Raw genomic sequence first — 25,062 nt, 5'->3', positions numbered from 1 at the left:
ACTTTTATACATTTTAATTTACCTGATCATTCTATTTTGTCAATGAAAGTTAGAACTCTGGAAAAGATTTACCACCACACAAACAGTCCATCACTGAGTACACCTTTCCGTAGACAACGAGAAGAATTTTGGATAAGAAAGCTAGCGACAGCCTTTCCCTATGGATGTAATGACAATGTCGATAGTGTTGGAAATCTTTCCAGTCCACAGTGTAACAATGTAAATGTGATGGGACTTTTTAACCCTACACAGAGACGTATACGTAAACGTAGTCATTGGCATCGGTCTTACAATAAACCTTTAACACACGATGTCTCTTTTGATTCATTACTACCTTACGTAAATCAACAGTTAGGTCTACATCATATTCGCACCAAACTTTACTCTGTCCTTTTGAAACTTTTAAATAGTCTTCATAAAAAGGTCAAGGAAAGTCCATTTTTGGATTCTTCGACACCAGAATATAGGCTTGGATCTGTAATTATGGATATTGCCAATCATAGGCTTTTTTAAACCCCCGCGTTTTACTGAAGAAAATGCAGCAAAAATAATCCGTTTTTTCCTTAAACTTCAATATGACAACAAAGGAGTTGACGCGGTTAATATAAGTAATATTCTTAATCACAAAAGGGTCCAGTCTTGTATTCCACCATATTTCAAGTTAAAGACTACACCTTGTATTTCCTACAAATATAAATCGACTATTGCTTCCAAACTTTTTAATTACAAGAAAACTTTACAGGGCCTGGATATCGAATATCTGAAACATAATCCTCCGTCGCGTTCATGTTCTATTATTTTGTTTAAAAAAATTCTGATTGTACACACAAGTACTCTGAAGTTGACATTAAATAGATGCTCGAGTTTCTGATTGACAATATCTATGTGGTCTTGGAGACCAGGTCTTCCAACAATCTATTGGAATTCCCATGGGTACCAATTGCGCCCCGTTATTAGCAGACCTTTTTTTGTATTCATATGAAGCAGAATTTGTCCAAAATTCTGTACGTGAAAAGAAGAAACACTTGCTGTGGCCTTCAACTCGACATTTAGATATATCGACGACGTATTGTCAATTAACAATGGCTATTTCCATTCTTATGTCGATACGATATATCCTAGTGAACTTGATATAAAAGATACCACAGAGTCTGACACATCTGTTTCATATTTGGATATTTTACTTGAAAAAGACGTTAATGGTAATCTAACAACCAAGCTTTATGATAAACGTGATGACTTTAACTTTTCAATCGTCAACTTCCCTTACTTATGCAGCAATATACCTTCATCACCTGCATACGCGGTATATATCTCTCAGTTGATTCGATACGCAAGAGCATGCTCTATGTATGTACAATTTCTAAAACGAGGTAAATTATTGACAGATAAGTTGATGAAACAGGAATATCAGCTGTCTCGTTTAAAGTCATCATTTCGTAAGTTCTATGTTCAATACAATGACCTTGTCAGCAAATACAATTTATCATTGAGTCAAATGCTAACTGACGTTTTTCATACTACTTGTTAGGCCATTTTTTCCGTTATTTCCAGGATCATGACAAGGAGCACACGGCGGGTGTGACCGGTCGGCAGGGGATGCTTACTCCTCCATGGCACCTGATTCCCACCTCTGATGTTTGGAGGTCCGTGTTTGCTCTGCTCCTATTTTGTATTGCTTAATGGATTTTTGAGCTTGACTACTGTTCGTTTTCTCCATATATTTCATTTATAGAGCTGCTATGGTTTACAAAGTCCCTGAATCCACTCTACGGGATAGAACAAGAGAAAATGTAACATTAACATCAAAAGTGGGTAAAGAACACCTGTTCATTGGAAAAGAAGATAAAAATTATCTTGACCGTTTAACATACATGGCTGAAATAGGTTATGGATACACTAAAAGTAGCATTCAATCCATGACAAAAGGGTATGCTGTTTCATTGAAAAAGAAACTGACAAAAAAATTACAAAATTCTGTCAAGCTTAGCAATAATTGGTTTTACCATTTTATGAACAGATGGCCTCAACTAAAACATGTTAAGCCCTAGAAGCTTTCTGTACACAGAGCAAAGAGCACATCAGAAGAAAAATAAAGTAATACTTTAAAGAGCTTTCTGAAATTATGTTTACAAACAATATGTTGGACAAGCCAATTCGAATCTTTAATTTTGGCGAATCTGGAATTACCACAGATCATGTGACACCTAAAATAGTTTGTAACAAAAACTCCAAAGAACAGGCTGTTACATCTTCAAGGTCATCCACAATGACAATTATTGTTGCAGGAAATGCTGTTGGTAATCACATTCCTCGGTATTATGTATTCCCGGGCAAAAGATGATTGCCTATCTTTCTCGAGGGAGCTGCACAGGAGCATGCTGTGAGATGGGTGGAAGTGGTTGGTCAAATGGTGCGGTATTTGAAAATTATTTGACCAACCACTTTGCACGCCATGCAGGCATCACAGATGACCCAAATCAGGAACCAACTCTGATCCTCTTTGATGGCCATAAATCTTACATACAACTAACTCTGACAAATTCGACCCGCCAAAGGAATGTGATTTTATTTCTCCTCCCACCCCATAGCAGTCATATTACCCGGCCACTAGATGTAGCCATATTTGTCCACTGAAAAAATATGTGTTATAGAGAATTTTCGACCTATGTATATGCAGGAAAATACTTGAACCTACATGACTAAATATGAAATAGCAAAATTAAGTAACAAGCCCTATCTTAAGGCAATGTCTCCAGATAACCTTGTTTCCTCCTTCAGGAAAACTTGAATCTTCCCCTGCGACCAGACATTTTTGAAGCAACACCGGGAACAACAGCACCTGCAACCATCTATGCCAATGATGAAATACAGCCGACTTTGATAGTAAACACAGAGCTGATGGGTGAGGAAAATGCGCAACCAACCACATATAATGAACACAATAAAAAAAATATTAGTCTTGACTATTTTGAAAGTAGAACAATCAAAAAAGAATCTGTAAAAGGAAGATTGCACTACAATTTCTCGCTGGAAATCTTTTGAAGGATTCATATATTCAAGTTTTGGAAACATCTCAAAATAAAAAGCAAAAATTAGAAAAAGAAAAAAGACATAAATATCAAAAGGGAAGGAAAAAGCACTAGATAAGACAAAAGGGAAAACTTCAGCAACTTCAAATTGTTTGAGTCCCAAACCAGGAACATCTGGCATTCAAAGCAAAACATCTACCCCAATAACTGTAGATACTTCAGATGATGACAGTTTTACGGATGATGACGAAGTATGTTGCATTTGCAACAAATGGCAACCAGAGGAACTTTCACATATGGCAGGAATCAGTTTTGTAAGTTGGGGACAAGGTGACATTTGCGGACATACATTCAGTACCGCGATTCAATTGAACTCTTCAATTTTAAATGTAAATTAGACTACCGTGTTTTAAAAATTGCACATAAAAACACAGAAAGGTTGAAAAATGGGATTTTTTAAATTTATTTTTTTCTTTTATTATTTATCTAATTATATATATATATATATATATATATATATATATATATATATATATATATATATATATATATATATATATTGAAAGATAAAAAAAACAAGAGGTAGAAATGAATGAATAGAGGTTTTAGTACTAGAATTTATTTTAAATAAAGGGCAAAATATACACATGTTACTTCTTTCTTAGACATACTGTTTTCTTTTTTTCAAGATACTGTGATTTTTAACATAAAATAGCTACAGAGGCGTTAAATAAGTATCGTTTTTGTTTAATTCTAAACCTTTGTTCTTACTAGGCAACATATTGAAATCCTCTGTTGTCATTCCTTCGAATTCTATATCTTCGTATATGTGATTGGGCTGATAACGAGGATTCGTTTCAACTGAACTTGGTAATATATATGCAGAATCCATGTTCGGGCTGGCCTCCAGCGATGAAATTTGTCTTGACGTAGAATTGTCGATAGTTTCCTGAATATTATTTTTGGAAGTAGCCTGTTGTGAAGGAGATTCTTGATAATGTTTGTTTTTCAAGTACATGGTAAAAAACACGCAGAAAAGAGTACCGAACACTCCAATGAGTCCGCTCAGAACAAACAAAGTAGATTTGTTCTCTTCTATAGTTGTTATTCTATTGGGGTGGTCTATTTTTGCGGTAGATTTTGCATTATTGTTGACTGTAGATAAATGCAATTCAGTTAGTACATCAGTTACGATATTCACACTTTTACAATTACCAACATTCTCAGAACACTTTACTGCTGCTGAAACAAATGATGATATAAAAGTTTATTAGTTTGAAACGAATTGAAAATTAACAACCGATATTGTTTCTGTATTATTTACCTGTGCTTACTGTGCACCCGGAAGCAAAATTGCATAGATTGGGAGGACATTTGCACTCGAACTGACAATCATTACCGAAACTAGGATATGGACACTTCTCTGAGCAGTTCACTCCATAAAGACCTATTGCACATTCTTTTGGTAAAAAATAAATACATACAGCCATTTAGTTCAGATGTAAATGTACTCTGCTTCCAATCGACGAGCCTTTTTATTTTGGTTTAGCTAGAGGGTTAAAATTAAATAAATCATACTCAGTAAAATCAGTTAGTACAAATGTATTCACTTATAGGTATATGTTTGTGCGTTAACAATTAGTTCATTGCAAACTTCTGTAAATCATTATGGGGTTTTTATTTCGTTATTGTATAAAATTGAGGGGCGCATTTTGTATAAATAGTATTAAGAGCAGAGAATTTAAATAAAATAAGCAGTGAAAACAGTGAAAAATTTTGAATCTCAATGAAGTTAAAAGCTTCATTTCCCTATTATACTTGGAGAAATATATTTTTACATTCAACTGAAATCATTTCAAACTTTTTACTTTTAAATTTCCTTGTGCTTGGGTTATTGATAATCCATTTGTTTTGTTTTAAAAGTTGTTTTAAAATGAGATGTTAAGAAGAAAAGAAAAGAACAATGGCTTTCATGCATCTCAGGTATATTTGACATTCTGAGCATCTAACACAATCTAAACCTTGTCACGACACAAGAATATACAATAGTAACTACATCAACTTTCAACATCATTATGTTTATTGATTTTGCTTAATATCACTGAAAATAACTTCCCTGTTGAATTGTAAAGTTAGAACAATTTTATTCATTCTTCCTCGAAGGTTTCCCTGCCAAAGAAGCTCTTCCGTCAATTAACAATTGAACAGTTTAAAAGTCAATTACTTGAAACAGTTCCGAAAAGCGCTAAATTTATAACATTTATGTCCACTGATTATCACCTTCTTTCTTCTGGAAACCACAGTTGTGTATTAAGACTTTAATGCTGACAAGCAAACCTTCTGTATAGATTTCTTGAGTAGTGGTGCTTACATCAAGGAAACATACTATGGCGTATATTCAAATAATACAATAGTTTACATACTGAATTCTACGTTATATGATTATTATTACAGACATAAATATAAACAAATATTTACATTTACTGTGTTTTTCTACTAAGACAACTGTGAAACTGATTTGAAAGTCATTTTTGTGTATACTCACGGTAGAAATATACACCGTGAAACTCGCGCAAAAGTGACGTGACAAGTCTGTGTGATTTACACACCAATAACTCAGACAAAACTTAAAAACATCCCTTAATAAAATGTCTTTGTTTGTTTGTGAATTATTGTTGCAGCTATTGTAGAATATATATATATATATATATATATATATATATATATATATATATATATATATATATATATATATATATATATATATATATATATATATATATATATATATATATATAACGCGCTTTCGCATTTTTTTTTCAGGAGCAGCTGAGCATTGATTTCCAAATATTAATTGTTTGTTTAGTTACCTACTTTGGCAAATTTTCTTTTCTGTATTCCAGAAATACCCGGTACAGCACACAATCTCATTTTGTTGCAACCTGAAGAGAATATATAATCATTGTTTGAATTTTGTCTTTAATCAAAATAAAGTTGGTTTTATATCATTTATAACTGTGTCTTCATTTGAAATAAAATAGGAAATTTTCATGTCTTGTAATTGGTCACCAACATAATTACTTTGTTTAAATCACTCTGACTCTACACACAAGTACTCTATTGAAAGGATGCTGGAGATTTTCACTCAAGACATCTAATTTATGTAGTCTTTGGAGACCAGGCCCCAGGATCATTAAACAGACTTAGACTTAAGGAAGCTCTAAACACCGCACACTAAAGACTTCTACTTGTATGGTAGTTTTATGCAGTTAGAGTGATCTGCCCTTAGAAGTAAGATAGTAAAAATGGTTATTTACTGTTAATTACAGAATTTATAATACATTAAAATATACTTAGCATTATATTAGAACAAGAATAAGTAATTAAATTCATTATTTCCATTAATTTTCCACTGTAAGTAAACAACAGTGATTTCTGTTCATGAATTGTCCATTGTCTGAAAACATTTTTCCTGCGAAAATAAGACAAGTACCCTATGCTGCAAATGAAGTAAATAGTCTCAATATGCAAACCTTTATATGATATATTATCTCCAAGCCCAAAAAGCAGTTTTTGTTAGTGTTTAGAGCTTCCTTAAGTCAAATTTTCAATCGCCTGTAACATTATTGAATTATTAAATCTGCTTGACTTCTATAACATTTTAGTACAACACAAAGATTTTGTCATAAGCTTAAGACGTTTCATGATCCCGGGGTCAGGTCTTCCAACAAATCGTTGGAATTTCGATGGACCCTAATTGTGCTTCTTTATTAGCCGACCTGTTTTTTATCCCCATAAACTTCCGAGAAGAAGAAAAAAAACTTCCTGGCCTTCAACTCGAAATTCAGATATATCGAGGACTTTTTCTTAAATTAACAATATTGCTACTTCCATATGTCATCGTGATATATCCCAGTGGGCTCAAAATAGAGGACACTATAGAATCTGCCACATCTGGATGTTTTACTGATTGCAGACGATAAGGGCCAACTAATATAACAACTAAATATTTATCTATCACCTACATGTATATATGGTGTTTAGGTCTCCCAATTCATTCGATACTCAAGAGCATGCTCTTAGTGCGATCAATTTTTAAAAAGCAGGCTATCGACAGATAAGTTGATTATACAGGGACTTCAACAATCTCAATTTGAATTGGAAATATTCCATCTGCCTGATCAATACAATACACGAGGCCTCACATGTCAATTTCAATAGTTCCCGCCCACTGACGTCAACCACAAAGACAGCCGCATTAGGAATTAATGAGGCCTCCTTAGAGTCAGACACAAAGACAGCCGCACGATAATTACATGCATATTATGCCTTCTTATCTACTGACTTTCCGCTTGGCAAAATTAGCATTCCGTTAGAATGATCAAGAAATCAACTCTCCTAACTTTTAAAGAGTTATTACAGAGAAAACAAATAGAAATGGAAATATAAGAATATCATTTCGTAAGTTCTATGGTTGATACAATGACCTTGTCAGCAAATACAATTTATTATTGAGTCAAATGCTGACTCACGTTTTTCATACTAATTGTTAGGCCATTATTTACACACTGAATTGTCGACGGATTTTTCCGTTATTTCCAGGATCATGACAAAGGAGCACACCGCGGGTGTGACCGGTCGGCAGGGGATGCTCACTTCTCCATGGCACCTGATCCCACCTCTGATGTTTTGGAGGTCCGTGTTTTCTCTGCACCTATTTTGTAATGTTTAATGGAATTTTGAGCTTGAATACTGTTCGTCATCTCCATATATTTCATGTAAGGAGGTAGGACCTAATTTATGTGGGAAATGTTTACCATGACATCATACGCAGTTATGTTAAGGCTGTCCGAAGGCTTAATATGCATTAAATATATACTATTTTATTTTGAGCTATTTTGATTTTAATTTGTAATCTATGTATACATACACAGTTAAGTTGTAAAGAGAGTTGAATAAGGTATTATAAAAAATCATTTTTGTGATGTCACATGACTGTGTTGATCACGTGACGGACACGTATAAATTTTCTTAAATGTTGCACAAAAATCGAATTGGCACAAGTGAAAAACAAAATTATTGTGAACGACTTCTTAAATAAATCAATTAAACGTTTTCTTGTGTGTATATAAAGTGCTGGGGGTAAGTCTGAATTTTATTTCTTAAGAAAATATTTCACGAGAAATTCAATTTACCCACATACAAGGGGTCATTTTCCACTCTTCATCGCAATTTATGCGAAAGGGGAAAAATAACATACAATCCCCCAACAAAATTCAGTTAGGTGACATATTTTTCTAGTAGATTCACAAAGAATATCTTCAATTAATCCTTATTATTCACTTGTGCCGGTCTAATATATATAAGATTTATAAATTCTAACTCTGCCTAAGGACGCGCAAGGGGAAGCATTTCACAATCTTTTTTTGGTAATTGTTTGAATACGTACATGTTATTCAAGAAAAAGGAATAATGATATTATACTGCAAATATTCACCATCATAACAGCCTTAAAACAACAATCAAAACACATGAATTAAACATCAACGTAAAAAAATTCTACATGTGATGTGAAAGGAATGTAAAAGTTATGACACTTTCCCCGTCATGTCTGCTCAAATTTGCAGTGACTTGACGTCATATGTCATTATGATGTCATATCTAGGTAGTACAGAGAGTTTACTATCGCTGGTATAATGCGACATTCTTAGGACACCCTTATCCTAGGTGCGTATGCAAATAACTATTTTTCAAAATACATGTAAACGAAAATGAAATAATTTGAATCTTTAAACTGTATACAGTAATAAACTGCATCAAATTTACTTCGACGTGCAATTTTGTAGTTTGTTGAATTGGAAAAGCAAGTGATCAACTATGAATTGATTATCTTGCACTTGTCCACATGATATCATCACAGTAAAATTCGATGATTTTGTGTGCAGTGAGAGCTGGATCAAGTTATTCTTCACAGTGAAAAATGTGTCTTATAATTAAACAAAGCATTGTGTGTATATATTTAAAATACCATTAATTCAAATATGACATTTTTTATAATTTAAGTCTTAGATTTTCTCTAGTAGTTTAAGATTATCAGCATCTCGTAAAGTAATAGGGTCGTAAATTTGTACGAAAATATATGAAAGGGTTAATAAATCGATCTATTGCGAGGGCATGTACTCAATGTACGAGAGGTGATCAAAAATTTCGAGAACTATCTCTATATTTTCAAAACCACAATTCAGATCAGAATAAAATATCGAATCAAATATAGTCGTACATATGTTCTATAAATAGCACATCTTATGTAATGTTTTGCTCCATGTGTGTGACGTCACAATGTGAAATTGGTGTCAATATGAAGATGACTTCTGACAAAAAAAATTATTGACTCAGTCGTACTAGAGCAACGAACGGCTGTAAAGTTTAACGTGTTTCTCGGGAATTTATTTGCGGTGGCATATAATAATATGTACAAGGTTTGCGAAGTCAAAAGACTTGTCAGAAGTTCAATCATTACTTGGATTGATTGTTTTAGTAAAGGAAGGGAGATGGTTAAAAATGACATTTGTTCTGTTGCCCAGTAAAAGCAAGCCAGGGAAAATATGTGTCCTTAGTTGAAAAATTTATTATGAAAGATCGCGAAGTAATAGTTAGAAAAATTGTTGAATACCTTTATTATAATATAATTATTAAATCCCTAAAATATCATTTACTTTAGACATTAAACATATCAGATATGATAAGAAGAAGACTCCCATACTTTATCCATATTGGATACATGACGCTCCTAAGACAGAGGACTCGGGTTTTGATGGTCGCCATGCTAATTCTGGGAAAGGATATCCTTATCCACCCATCCCATTCCCAAAATTTGGCCATTTCTGACAATGGACTGTTCTTCTTTTTAAAAAAAAATGACTTGCAGGGTAAGAAATATAAAACTCGGAAAAATCTTTTAGCTTCTGTGCACAGAACGCTACAGAGCATGTCATGTGATCGCCTGTACTTGTATCACATGATTCGTGCATGGGTAGAACGATGGCAGATGTGCATTGAAATTGGAGAGGACTACGTTGAACAAATGAACACTGAAACTTATTTCATTTCTTTCATGGAAGTATCTCAATTAGTTTGCGAACTTTTTTATCAACCCTCGTATCATGATAAGCTTTAAAACATAAACTAAATAGAATTATACTACTCGAAAAATGTTGGCGAGTCTAATAAAATCTAAAAAAAAAAAAAAAAAAAAAAAAAAAAAAAAAAATCTGATATTATTGCAGCCGATCCGAGAAAAAATATGACCATCATATGATCTTAGATGTATAACTCTGATTTTAAAAATCAATAAGTACAGCGTGTCTTGGTTAGAAATATTTTTCATAAAGTGAATATTTATAGATTAAACTAAGAATTTCAGCTTCATTATGCCCTTGCAATATTGAAATTTAAAGATGACCGCAATTCTAACGAAATATTTGCTAATACCACGTACATGTAATTACCACATCAGGTGACCAGTGTAAATATTAAATCAATCGTCCTAAATATGTACATGTAGTTTTTATCCATATATATATATGTTTGTCTGATATTGGAAAAGATCTAAAAACGCCTTTTATAATTAAGAATATATTTTTTTTCAGAACAGAAATTTACTGATATTTCCGTTGCACACCTGAACTGCACTGCGCACTGTTTCTTATCTTCTACTTTTTCATTTAATACAGAAAACCATGGTAATGTTTTTTTTTTCAATAAGGTCTCTTGGTAACTTAAAAATATTAATTAAAATTGATCTCCAAATAGCCAAAATTCAAGGAATACTCTCTCACAGGAATGCTTATAAATATGAGCTCTAACTTTGATAATTGATTCATAAATAAAAAGTGTCTTCATGCAAACTACTTACCCCTGACAAGTTGATGAAGCCAAACATATATCGATGCAAATAAAACCTAGCAAAATCATCTTCTTGTACAACATTTTGGTTTTTTTGTTCTTTTAATTTTTTGCTTGCTCTTCTTTTTTTTCAACACTAAAAACACTAACTGTTATACAATTTTAATAAACTTTACTTCCTTCTTTGATTTCCTGCAATTATCCAACAATTCATATTTTTGTGGATATTAAAACGGCATTAATTAATTACCAAAAAAGGCTGGATTCTATATATGCCAGAAAAATTGTTTACCGACATACAAAATTGTATGACCTACATTTACTTGTATATGAAAAAACAGTATATCATGATATCCTTTTCATCATAAATGTGTCAATTTGAACACTTTCGCTACAAAAAAAAAAAAAAAAAAAAAAAAAAAAAAAAAAAAAAAAAATCAATTTAAAAGTTTCAATATATAACTCTTCCCAACCTACCCCCTACGGGGCATGATTTTTAAAGATGCGTCCCTATAAATTACTATTTAAATGATATATCTCCGTTTCCTTACCCCGTGAGATCATGATTTGAACACACTTGAATATACATTACCTTAGGATTCTTCTATCTAAATAAGACTAATCATGGCTTTATTGTTCTTGAACAGATTTTCAAAGATATTAGCTGGTATATATATTACTAAATCTAAAAAATTGATCACCTGTCGTGGCCACATCCCCCCCCCTCTCTCTCTCTCTCTCTCTCTCTCTCTAGGATGTGGCCACGACAGGTGATCAAATTTAGATTTACATTTGTTCACTTACCTCTTTTACTTTGTAAAAAAGGGAAAATATAAAAATTAAATCCTGCGGCAAAGGCAATTTTTATATATATTTCCCTTTTACAAAGTAAAAGAGGAAAATGAACAATTACGGAGAGCCAAAGAGCATTATTTCATAAAACTGTTTAAACCAAAACTTAACTGTTAAATCTATTTTATTCAAATTATTTTATCATGCAAATTTTACATAGAATATCTCCATTACTGTGCGTAAAAAAAATTGGCGCTAAAACTTTATCAGATGAACTGTAAATTTTTATCTCAGTACCTGATTTAATTGTGATTATAATTACGTCACAATCGTTTCATGTTTAAAGGCCGGATCTGACCTTGATAAATTTAGACTTGATGTTGTGTCATAAATGTACATGTAAATTAAGATCGTCAATAACTTCTATAGAAAGTTGAAAAACTCAAAAGCTATTTAATTTAGATTCGATGCTACAGAGATATGTATCAGTAAAAATTAAAGTACAACGGAGCACAAAAACTACATTTCACTCTTGACATGTATTAAAGGGTTCTGGAAGAATAGTACTATGAATTTTGCGATAAAGTCAAGTCAAACTACCAATGTGAAAAAAAGACATTTAGAATATTTAAATCCAAACTAGAACAAACTCGGCGGAGGAATGCTTCTACTAGTGTCTGTATATCTGATGTTTATTAATCTTCCGGGGGGGGGGGGGGGGGGGGAATGTAGAACAATTCGGAAAAACAAGAACCCTAGATAAAAAAGAAAAGGAAGACATTTGGGAATGACTCTGAAAATATTTGATGATTCAAATTTATTTTCAGATTATTTTTTTTTTTGTATAGCAGTAGAGTTAACACCAAAACAGGAATACAACCAACTCTTTGTAGACTTTTCTCATGAGTTAGATGATTAGATTCACAGTTATTTAAAAGTTTCATATGTATAATTGGAAGAATCAAGAAAGAAATCGATGAATGTTCGATCCTCAACTGTATTTTATATTTTATTTTTTCCATATGGTGTAAAATGAACTAAGTTCTTTTCCTTGAAGGTGGGGGTCCATTTTTGCATTTGGCTCTATCCTGCCATTTATCATAATTTGGCAGTGTCATGAGTATTTAAGTGTACGTTAATGTTTGTATCAATCTCTTTGCTTCATAAATCTTTGATTAAGACATAGTTCATGAAACACTTTTTGTTGAAGGTCAACCTTATGGGTTGTTTTAAATTGTTGCCAGCATTTAGAACAATACCAACAATAGTATTTTTTTCTTCTTATATATACTAGCGTCTGTAAGCAGAAATCCAATTACAAAAAATAGAAGAGTGCAGGAAAGAGGATATTTAGTTGGATTATAACTTTATAAGTAAGGTTTATTGCAAATTAGAGTTCATAAAATGATTTCACCATAACTTAATTTGACTAAAGTAATTAAAATAATTATTCAATTATCTTTAATATTTCTGACTTCAATTCTACCACTTGATATTTTCTAAATTATTTTCGACATGCTCTGCAACATCAAATATGACATGGTACCAATTCTTTTTTTTTTTTAAAGCTCTCATCAAAATATTTTAAAGGAAGAATTCTAACAATGGCTCTGTTGATTGTGATCATTTTGTTGAACGGTTTAAATGTTGGACAGGTAAATTCATTAATAATTCGGTAATAATGAAAACAAAATTTACGCTTTTTTGTGTACAAAAATGTAAGAAATGGAAAAATTTGAACATATTTTGTTTAATTACTTAAAGACAGATGATTGGTATTGCCCCTATATCTTGAAAACGATGAAAATTGTCTCCTCGTGTCCTTCGACGAATGAAGAAAATATCTCAGCAGCTGAACGTTTAAATTGTGCAAAACATTCTGTAAAGCAGAACTGCACGAAACCTCAAAATTTTGTATATCACTGTGTCATTGATGCTGAAGAAAAGTCTCTGTATGAAGTCTGTGCAAGGGCTCGGTTTATATCAGGTAGGTAGATATTATTAGAATTAGATTTGAAAGTCATAAACAATGTACATGAGCTGAGTAGTTTCTGTTTAATATTCAAAAAATTACAGTATTGTTTTTATTTTCCAGCATTATATAGAATAGATATGTTACTAGTATATAGAAATTCATAACATACTCTCTCTCTCTCTCTCTCTCTCTCTCTCTCTCTCTCTAAAATGTGAAAATGACAATATGTACCAAAATGAGAGGTTTATTTTGTCGCCCATTCTGGGAGAAAAAAAATTCCTCTCGACACTAATATATTATCGCTTTTGTCAATAAATCTACCGATGGACAACAATATGTGCATGAAGACTCCTATATACAAGTATTGTCGCCAGTAACAATATGTTTTGGACGACAAGATGTACTGTCACATGGCTCTAAAGGCAAGATTATAGTTGTCCCTGCACACATTGCATTTCGTTGATAATTAGTGTAAATTTCAGAAGTATTAATTTTCTACTTATCGATAAAATAAAATATTTTTTTTTATATTAATGAAATTTGTCAACTCTTTTAATCAATTATATCTTAATTTTAAAAAGGAAAAAAAAAATATGTTTGAAGAAATACATCATTAAAAAAACTAAGGTACGTTAACTACAGAACAATCAATTATATTTTAATTGTCATTAAAACGATTAAACTATTCAAAGATACAGGTCATTAAAATGTTTAATTTGTCGTGCGAACGTTTAGCCTCGTGGAATACTATTTTTCTAGCAAACATTGGTGCCTAACAATGCTAAGAAGTTTTTTTTCCTCGAAACAAGACTACAGAGGAAATTCGAAGAATGATCAAGACATTTTCCCACTCGTTCTCTGATTTTATTTAATTTTGCACAACTTAGGTGCACGTTCAAAAGCACATCAATCAAACTGTCTATGAAAGACAATTTACGTCTCTATATTACACTTGGAATTAAAAAACATTGATTAATAATTTTCTCCATGTTTCACTTGAAATTAATTTTTTTGTTGTTATCAATATTTTTGGGAGAAGTTTCCCTATTACAGGAAAATATTTCTATTTGAAGCGAATAATCTAATGACATGCTTCAGAGTGTCCTTTGCTCAGATACATGTAATCCAATCTCAGAAAATAGCTGGTATGTCAATCAAATCAGTAATGTTGTTAACAGTTTCTAGTATAACTTACGAATGGTGAATCAAATATTCTAGGGGAGTTGACGTACAATTGGGGCTTTTAGTTTTTTTTTGGGATTATGCTGCTATTAAATAAAGAGATGGGTGAACAAAGCATGCAGAATGCCTATAGCTTCAGAAATATGAAATCATATTCAGTATGTGAATTTAATATATAGAGTAAAGTTTTCATTGTTGAAAATTATGAAATTATGATAAACAAAACTTTTCTGAGGAAAATTTTTTCGGTAAAAGTCATTCTGTTATTAAAAAATACTCTGATATTCGTGGGGGTCGTGCTCTAGCAATAAAAATCCTGAGTATCATTTTCCTTTGATACAAACACTGCTTAACCACTACGCCATACAACACCTGATGAATAGTGGCATTTAAATCATGTTTGTGATATGACACTGGACTAAATGGACTTCAAGTAATTCTCAGAAAGATGCGTATATTGTGACATAAATATTATTTTTTTAGGTATAGTAGGTCCTTGCTCTATGTTTCTGTTAACCAAAAAATGTTTATTTTTGAAGATAACTTTGAAGATAAACTTTTTTTGAAAATATGGAGCAATGACCTACTCTTTTCGAAAAATTGTCTAATAGTATGAGAAAATGATCCTTTTGCCCTTTTTAGTGTGTGTATGCTATTTCATAGGCAACGAATTTCAATCCTTGTGAGATTTTTGCTGTGGAGATTTTACATGTAGTATATTATTTTAATGTGACATGAAATATCAAAGAGGATTTTGTTATGATTGAGATTTATTTTTTACCTTCATGTTATCGCACTATAGGCATTTCGTTCGCCTTGTTCTCTCATCTTGTTTAAAAAATCGACGGAGATGGATCAAAGTAATTTTAAGAATTTTTCATTAAAACAAGTGGATTTAAATAGTTTCAAGCAATTGATTTTTCACAGTAAATTACAGAAAGAACGTACATGTACATAAATAAAAATTACGCAAACATATATTTTCTTGATTTATCATTGAATAACTTGGAAATGTCTACAGATGTTTCTAGGGTTTAACTGTAAGAAAAACTATAATGGGTACTTGGCTCATAGAATAATAAAATAGTATTTGGGTTTAACATATCTAGTATTATACTCTATACTGGCACATGTAGGAGTCTATAATTCTTGTTACACCTTTCCTCTCTTCGCTCCTCAAAATAATATAACCCTCGTATAAGATATCCACGTTACACATGTTACATTTGAATAAATATCATTTTTGGAATGGAGATAGGGGCTAACATTTTCATTAATCAAAACCTGCATAGAGCGTAAAGTAATGCATTGGATTATGATACAGACAGTGTATTGAATGTATTCTCTATTGAGAAGTTGATGGCTCGTTTAATTCTCCCCCTCAACTTCTCTACGAAAGGCCTAATAAAAGCAGTTCAGAAATTGACTAAATGAAGAACCAAAACCGGGTCCCAATTCGATCGGTGTTTTAGGATTGATGCATTATCATAGACATATTTTGGATGCACATTTGTTGTTTTGCAATGGAAATGCGATTAAAAATACCGATTCTGCTGACTTAAAAAACATTCATCACGGTAGAACACTTACTTGCGATATCTGTGTCACCGGATTCGTCTATTGCGTCTATTGAGTTTGAACCCGGTTGACCTCTAAAAAAGTCTAAAACTTTTTATCCGGATAACTATTTAACACTGAAACATTCAATCGTATTTATCCGGATAAAAAGTTTTAGACTTTTTTAGTGTCAGGAGTATATATAAATAATAAAATTAGATGCTCTACCAAGCGCTTAAACTTATATTCCCCCTTACATTTAAGAAGTCTGTCTGCTGCTTGATTAATTTTGCATTAATAATTTTATTTACAGGTACTTCATACTTTCTTTATAATTAAATAGCATTGTACATTCTGTGGATTTGGTTAATGTTTGCAAAGTTGTTTATACGAACCTGTATATGCATTTGTTCATTTGCAAAAGATCTTTTAAAGTACATTGTGTGTGTTTGTGTGTGTGAGGGTGTGTGTAAGGGTGTGTGTGTGTGTGTGTGATACACATTTTTTTTTTAATTTTAAAGGCTAACTACACATCTTCTCTTTTAGAACAAAGAGGAGAAATAAATAATACAGAACAGTGCCAACTCCGAAATTTACTTGAAAGCTTTGAAAAAGCAAAGTCCTTTAACAAACTTTACTGGCTACCAGCTCGAGAATCCATTCTAAATGATCTAAACAAGATTTCCAATTATTTCAAAAATATTCTATTGGATGAAAGTGAAGAACTCAGTCTGACAGGGATAGGAATGAGAAGAGCTTATTCGTTAGCATCGTTTCCCTTATTATTGGCTGATCGTCGAGGAGAGCCAAGAGAAATTGATGTAAGAAGATGCAGGCAAATGCTTATAAACTTGAAAAACATTTGCGAAAGTGTATTTCCAAAGATGAAAGCCAACGTTTTACATTCAAATAATTTGGCTGATCTTTTACAAGGATTTCAAAATTGCCCTTTGCAAAGTTTTTCAAATGAAGTGCAGATTCAAGAGTACATCAAAAGTACATTAAGAATTGATACGATAACAGAAGAGGTTTCCGTTGCTGTCAGAATTGTCAAGTTGAGACCGAAAGTGGAAAGTATTCTATCCACCACGCTAGGAAATTTAACTTTAACTGTAGATGTAGCAGTTACTGAAATGGAAGCAGCGATTAACTTCTTAAAATCGACAATTGTGCAGGAGTCACTGAATGTTGAAGATGTTCATGAACATTCGAGAACACTCAATGAAACGATAACACGCCTCAAATCCGAACTATCAGAATGTCGGCGCATATTTGATGACCGAAATGGGATGGAGGAATAATAATTCAATGAATATGCCATCTTGGGGACGTACGAGCATATATTTTGAAAATTTTGTCTACAAGGCAACTTTATGGTATTTGCTCTTATCACTTTTAGGAGATCACAAGCATTATCAAAAATTGGAAGCATTTTCTTTCATTTGAGATGAACTTTAATTTTAACGCATCTGAGCCGTAGACTCAAGTGAGCTTTTCTGATCAATTTTTTTTCCATAGTTTGTCGTCTCGTTATCGCCTTTGTCGTAAACTTTCTACAATTTCATCTTCTTCTGCAGAACCACTGGACCAATTCCAGCCCAACTTCGCACAGAGTATCCTTTGGTAAAGGGAATTCGAATTTGTTCAAATGAAGGTCAACGCCCTCTTCCAAGGGGAGAAAATGAAGAAAAAGTTGGTGGGGTCATTTAAAAATCTTCTATTAATTGGGGAGTAAAGGGAGATTTTCTGATAGAAGGATGTCTGGCGTCTGTCTGTCTGTCTGACGTGTGTCGTCTGTAAACTTTTTTTTTACATTTTTGACTTCTTCTCAAGAACCGCTGGGTCAATTTCAACCAAATTACTATATAAAGCACCCTTGGGGGAAAGGGATTTAAGTTTGTTCACATGAAGTGCCAGTCCATCTTTTAAGGGAAGATAATTAAGAAATTGTAAAAATTCGGTAGCATCTTTTTCTCTTATTCTCAAGAACCACTGGGCCAGAAAAGATGAAATTTGTGTGAAAGATGAAATTTGTGTGAAGGCTTCATTAAATTCTGTAGATACGATTTTATTCAAATCATGACCCCCGGTGTAGGGTGGGGCCACAACAGGGGTCAAATTTTAACATAGGAATATATAGGAATATCTTTAAAACATCTTCTCAAGAACAGCAAATCCATGATTAGTCATATTAATATAGAAGCATCCTCAGATAGTGTAGATTCAAGATTGTTCAAATCATGACCCCCTCAGGTAGGGCGGGGCCACAGTAGGGGATCAAAGCTTAATATGGGAATATATAGGGAAAATCTTCTGATGAACAGTTGAGCCATGATTAATCATTATCAATATAGGACCATCCACAGGTAGTGTTGATTCAAGATTGTTCAAATCGTGACCCCTGGCGGTAAGACGAGACCACAACTGAGGATCAGAGTTTTGAATAGGAATATCTAGGAAATATCTTTTAAAATTTTCTTCTCAAGAACAGCAAAGCTATAATTAGCAGTCATATTTATATAGAATCATTCTCAGGTAGTGTAGATTCAAAATTATTCAAATCATGTCCACCAGGGCTAGGGCGGAACCACAACAGGAGATAAAAGTTATACATAGGAATATATTGGAAATGTCTTTTAAAAATTTTCTTCTCACGAACAGTAAAGCAATGATTTGTCAGATTAATACAGAGGCATCATTGGTAAGTGTAAATTCAAGATTGTTCAAATTATGACCACCGGTGGTAGGTTGGGCGACAACAGAGTAATGAAATTATACATAATTATTATCATTATTAAAGTAACTTGATCCGAAGAGTCGTATCACGTCGAGGTGACGGGTGCGGATCATCAAATCAATCCAGACGCAAAGCTTCGAGTTTGATCTGATGATCAGGCCTTTCAACGAGACTTGAAACGGCTCTTCGGATCACGATACTGTTATAATGATAAATTTATTAAATGCACCTTATAAATAGCAAAATATAATATAAGAGAACTTTTGGAGTCAATTAAACAACTTTTATCCATTTTTCAAAGTTATACATATGAATATATAACTTTTGAATATATGTTTCAACAAAAATTGTGGTCAGGAAGTAGAACTGCTATCCGACAAAACTATACAGAGTACCGCTCGCTATACATTCTCTTTTTTGGTAGCATAGTAGATGTATGATGATCATTTTGTTTCTTTAATTCATTTTCAATATTCTACTGAGTTCATTAAATCTAAAACTAAATATAGATGTTCAACTGTTAGATCAGCTGCCTGTCATAAATGTTTCTACAAACTCAATGTGTCAAAACATTCATTTGTAAATTTATAAAATTCTTATTTTGCACAAGCAAAGCATATTAAAATTTTTTACTAATTACGAGGGTTGTTCGGAAAGTTCGTGGAATACAATCATAACTGTTTTACTTAACGTCATATATTATATCCAAATTTGGAAGAGATATTTCTACAGTAAATTCAAATGATGTGTATTAATTTTTTTTTAAATATCGTGGTTTATTTCAAACTTATTTAGACTTGAAAAAGCGGGAAACGGTGACTGGAGCAGGTCATTTTTTTTCTAATTTACAATCAAGGCACTAAATAATGTCTGAAGTCATATATCTTCTGTAAAATGACACAAAAATGGAAAATTTCGACAAGTTCAAATTGAGAAGTGCTTCATCGTTTCTGATTCCCAGTTATGACATAAAATTTTGCTTCGTTGAAAAGAAATCAGTTTCAGAAGATAGGTAGTCCTCCTTGAAAAAGGCAAAAAAAGCGTCTTAGAACATCATGGTGCAGCAATTAACCATACAGTTTTGTGTTGTACTTTGGGAAAACTCCAGGAAAAAAACTCTGAAAATGCCGGAGGATGTAGGAAATACGTCAAAAGCGAGCCATGCATATGTGTGTACATGGTACAAGCGGTATTTGAATGATAAACTACTCGGCTTAGACGATGGTGATCTTGGAGAAAACGGATTATCTGTAAAAATCGTATCAAAAACATCGAAAAGTTAGTAACGTCGCGCTAAGAGTTTGGCACTTCACAGACTCTGATCTTGTGAAAGCACATTTGTGCAGTGAAAAAAATATAACATTGACAAACAAAATTATGCTACTGAAGCAATTGCTAGCAAAATAGATTTTATGTGATAGAGAAACGATTTTAATGAGTGCACTGGTATTTGGCAATACTGTGTGGAGTGTATAGGGATAGTATTTTTGAGAACCTCATGTCGGTATGTTTTTGACGTTACAGTGTTTTTGAGTTTGCTCCGTGGTTACAAAACGTGCTGATTTTAAAATTAAAAAAAACATGAATTCTATTAAAGCAAATGAAATGAAACTTTAAACATCAACAAAATAAATAGTTTTACATATGGTAATGTGCTCATTTTAAATTTTGTGAAGATAGTATATATAACGAAGATTGGCATAGTCCACGAACTTTCCGAACAACCCTCGTATACTATTTAAAATAATGTTTTAATATTTAAACACGATATTTATACATTTCTTAATATTTGTCAGTAAAAACTTTAACCTGGTGTCATATCTTCTTTTAAAATTGCCTCGTGATCTCTGAACTAGAACTTTTGCGCGTACTTATCAGTCCCCTACCAAGAAAACTGGAGGGATTTCCTCCTCCTCAGCTTCCGTCCATCTGTCTAGTTGTATGTCTGTCCCACCTGCTTCTCCGCACTTGCTTTCTATATAAAAGCTATTTTTAGTTCAGGAGTTTCAATATCAATTGATCAGTGATCTTAAACAATGATATAATGAATTTAAGTAAAGCTCTTAATATACTTTTGCACATGTTTTCTTTTTAAGATCTTAAAAGCAAACAAGAACTTTTTTAAAAATTTTCAACAGAAAACATTTATTATAACAGAACAAGAGTTGAACATATTTTGATTAACAGGAAAATAATGGCATACACTGAGCCATATATATAATAACGTACACTCTTTCAATGAATTTCACAACTCAAAAAATAAAAGCTCTTTCTTTTATCAGAAATGAAGAAAAAACAATAAATGATCAAAAACTAGTATTTAACTCTTTCCTCTAATTTTTATGACATACATGTACTTCTATTTTGTGCTGGATAAAAACAAGGAAACCAAGTCTATAAAAGAAAGACTTAATTTCAATCACATTTGAAAATAACGATCAACATATGGCTGTGCTGCACTTATGGAATGTATTATGTCAAATCATTATAATTCAAATAGAAATCATTCAGCCTTCTATTTGTAGGACAACTTATAAAGAAAAATTCATGGGGTAAAATTACTTTATTAGATGCAGTAAAAAAAATTGTGAAAGGAATGTGAATCTTTATCCTATTTAAAACCAAAAAGATGCATTACATGTAAATTACATGTGAAAATATTTTCTGAGAACATTGCTTAGTAACACTATGCCAGAAAATTCTTCTCCAAAATATTTCCAAGAATTTAACAAGTGTCAAGTTAAGAAAATAATCAAACATTACATATTACTTCAAGTAACATGTACACTCAGTGACGTACAATTATAGTAGTTGTCAATATCAGCAAAATCTGTAAAACAAAATACAGTCAAATGTTGTTATCTCGAAACCCTATGGGTCACAAAAAAATGAGATATTCAATGATTTGAGATATCAAGGTTAAAAACAAAGAAAAAGTGGCTGGGACTTTTAACTCTCTTTAGCATATCAATGGTATTCAAGATATCGAAGTTTGAGATAACGAAATTCAACTTTAATCCTCCACACAGTGTCAACAGAGATTTAACGAAAGGTTTAATAACGTGTTAAACTCAGCCTTGTGTAAAATTCTGAGATCTGGATGTATACTTTAAATAATATGTCATACTTTGACAATACAAAAAAAAAACACATCAAAATCATGTTTCATACCTCTTCATCAAGATTTGTCACAGTGTTCTAAAGGTATTGAGTATAAATTTGCATTCTGATCAGCTATGAAAAATAGGTTTAAACTGGGGAATACTTTTAAAGATATGATTATTGGTAAAAATGATAGGCAAATCAAAGTAGCAGCTGGTCAGCTGTAATTAAAAATCAGCATCTAAAAAATTTTACATTTGAAATTTATTCAGCATTTTGTCATTTTAAAATTTGTTATCTTAGACATATGCTCAACCATAGAAGATTATCCCGGGTCAAATATGGGAAGAAATTTGACTGTTAATAAAATGTCAAATTTTACAACTATTTGTGTTGAAGTACCTGTAAGCATACTGAATATAATGAGAATCTTTTATAATAACAAAATCATATCAACAACTGGTACATATATTGTAGATCAAAAAGTAAACTGAAAGGCAGATCATTGTATAAAAACAAACAAATCACAAACAAACAAAAATATTAATGTACCAACACCATGTTCTTAAGGTAACCAAAGCCTATAAATTAAGAGGCCCAAGGGCCTTATCAGTAACCTGAGTATAATACAAACCTGTAAAGGATCAATAGAGTATGAAGTGTATATATATATATATATATATATATATATATATATATATATATATATATATATATATATATATATATATATATATATATATATATATATATATATATATATATATAAACAAAAGAGATAGATGAAGATATCTTGCCCTGAAGAAAGAGTAAAATGACAATTTGAGATAAAAAAAAAAAGGGGGGGGGGAGGGTTGGTTTGGTCTAATACTCAGCAACAAGTCATTTCTATATATTTACTTGCCTGTACTTGCCAGTGCTGATACACTACCGATCCATTTGTCACTATCACCAGATTTAAATCACAATAGGGCATAAGCACAAAAATGTATACAAGTAGCACTGTAACAAATGGCCTCTCTTGGTCTTTGAATAATTTAATGTAGAAGTATGGAATTTCTGCCCCATTTTACATATCTATTACAGTTGTGAATTTACGAGTGTATTTGACCATAAAACACTATAAAAGCACTCTTTTTATTACACATTACAAATTCTTGTATAATTCTTATATTTCATTGACCCAATAGTTACATTTTTACAGTTACTAATTATCGTAATGATTAATTAAAGGGGAATAACTTCTCTCACAGCAGAGTACAAATTTCTCTTCAAGATCAATAAAGCCCTGTCCAGCACTATATCATCTATAAGAACCCGTGACCCAGGGGCAATAAATTTTATGATTCTGGAAGAGACTCCCTCGTTCATCATAATCATGAACTTGTTTATCTGCTAAATATGCAGAAGCAGACAGAATATTTTCAAAGATATAAGGCATTTTCACTATATACTCAATATACATGTAGCCCTGTCCTAGAACCAGAACCCCTGACCAGGGAGAACTAAATATCAAAAATTTGCTCAAATTAGCCATTCACTTCTTTTATTTGCTTAATACATTAAGCAGAGAAAAGATTTTTTTCGAAAAAAGAAAAAAAATCTCACTTTACAATCAATAAAGCCCCACCCCAACACCAGAACCCATGACCCAGGGCCATCAATTTTACATTTATGGAAATTGCACCCTTCCTCATCAAAATTATGTACATTCTTTGCTTAAATATGCAAAAAAAAAGATTTTCAAAGAATTATACATTTTCACTCTATAATCAATCTAGCCCAGCTTAGAAGGACCCCTTACCCAGGGCACATTAATTTTATAAATTAAGAAGAATCTTTATTGCTCATCATAACCATGGACTTTGTTTATCTGCTATATATGCAGGAGCAGACAGAAGATTTTTAAAGACATAATGGAATGTATTTTCATTATATATTCAATATATTTGTTTTTCTCACAGCAGCGTCTTTTTTGCTCAATATTTTGCGATAATAACATGCCATGTTTGACACACTCTTAAACCACCTCAAAACTATAGGAGCTCCTGAATATATAACCTTCATATGATAGAATGCAGTCTATGTCAACATTCTTCCAACAGGCAGTTGTGTCCGTTAGCATGCATCCAAGTAACGAACAAAAATTGACTTTAAAATTTTACTTCACTGAAATTGTGTCTCTTGTTACGTCATTTTTATGGTCTGTATGCTAGACATTCGAGTCATTTTCGGAGTTATTACGTAATAAAAATTACAGTGACGTCACAATATGTGTATATTTTTGTGATCTGTCCAATTATATTAAACTCAGTAATTTCCGTTAAACAGTTAACATTTTATCAAACAGTTCTCAGAACATTTCAAATGCCCCTCGTATTTCAATTCGTATGTCTACACGATATATCAAAGTGAGCTTGAAATAAAAGATATTACAAAGTCTGACACATCTGTTTCATATTTGTATATTTTACTAGAAAAAGACTTTAATGGTACCACAATAACAAAGCTTTATTTTAAGCGTGATACCTAACTTTCTCATAGTCAATTTCCCTTACTTATGCAGCAATATACCCGTAGCACCTGCATACGGAGTTTATATCTCTCAGTTGATTCGATACGCAAGAGCATGCTCTACGTATGAACAAGTTATAAAAAGAGGTAAGTTACTGACAAACAAGTTGACGAAACAATAATATCAACAGTCTCGTTTAAAGTCATCATTTTGTAAGTTCTTTGGTCGATACAATGCCCTTGTCAGCAAAAACAATTTAGCATTA

This window comes from Saccostrea echinata, unplaced genomic scaffold (assembly GCF_033153115.1).
Source record: "Saccostrea echinata isolate AGI-Se365-2 ecotype Australia unplaced genomic scaffold, CSIRO_AGI_Sech_v1 ptg000050l, whole genome shotgun sequence".
Lineage (NCBI taxonomy): Eukaryota > Metazoa > Mollusca > Bivalvia > Ostreida > Ostreidae > Saccostrea > Saccostrea echinata.
This window is presented reverse-complemented; position numbering follows the sequence as displayed.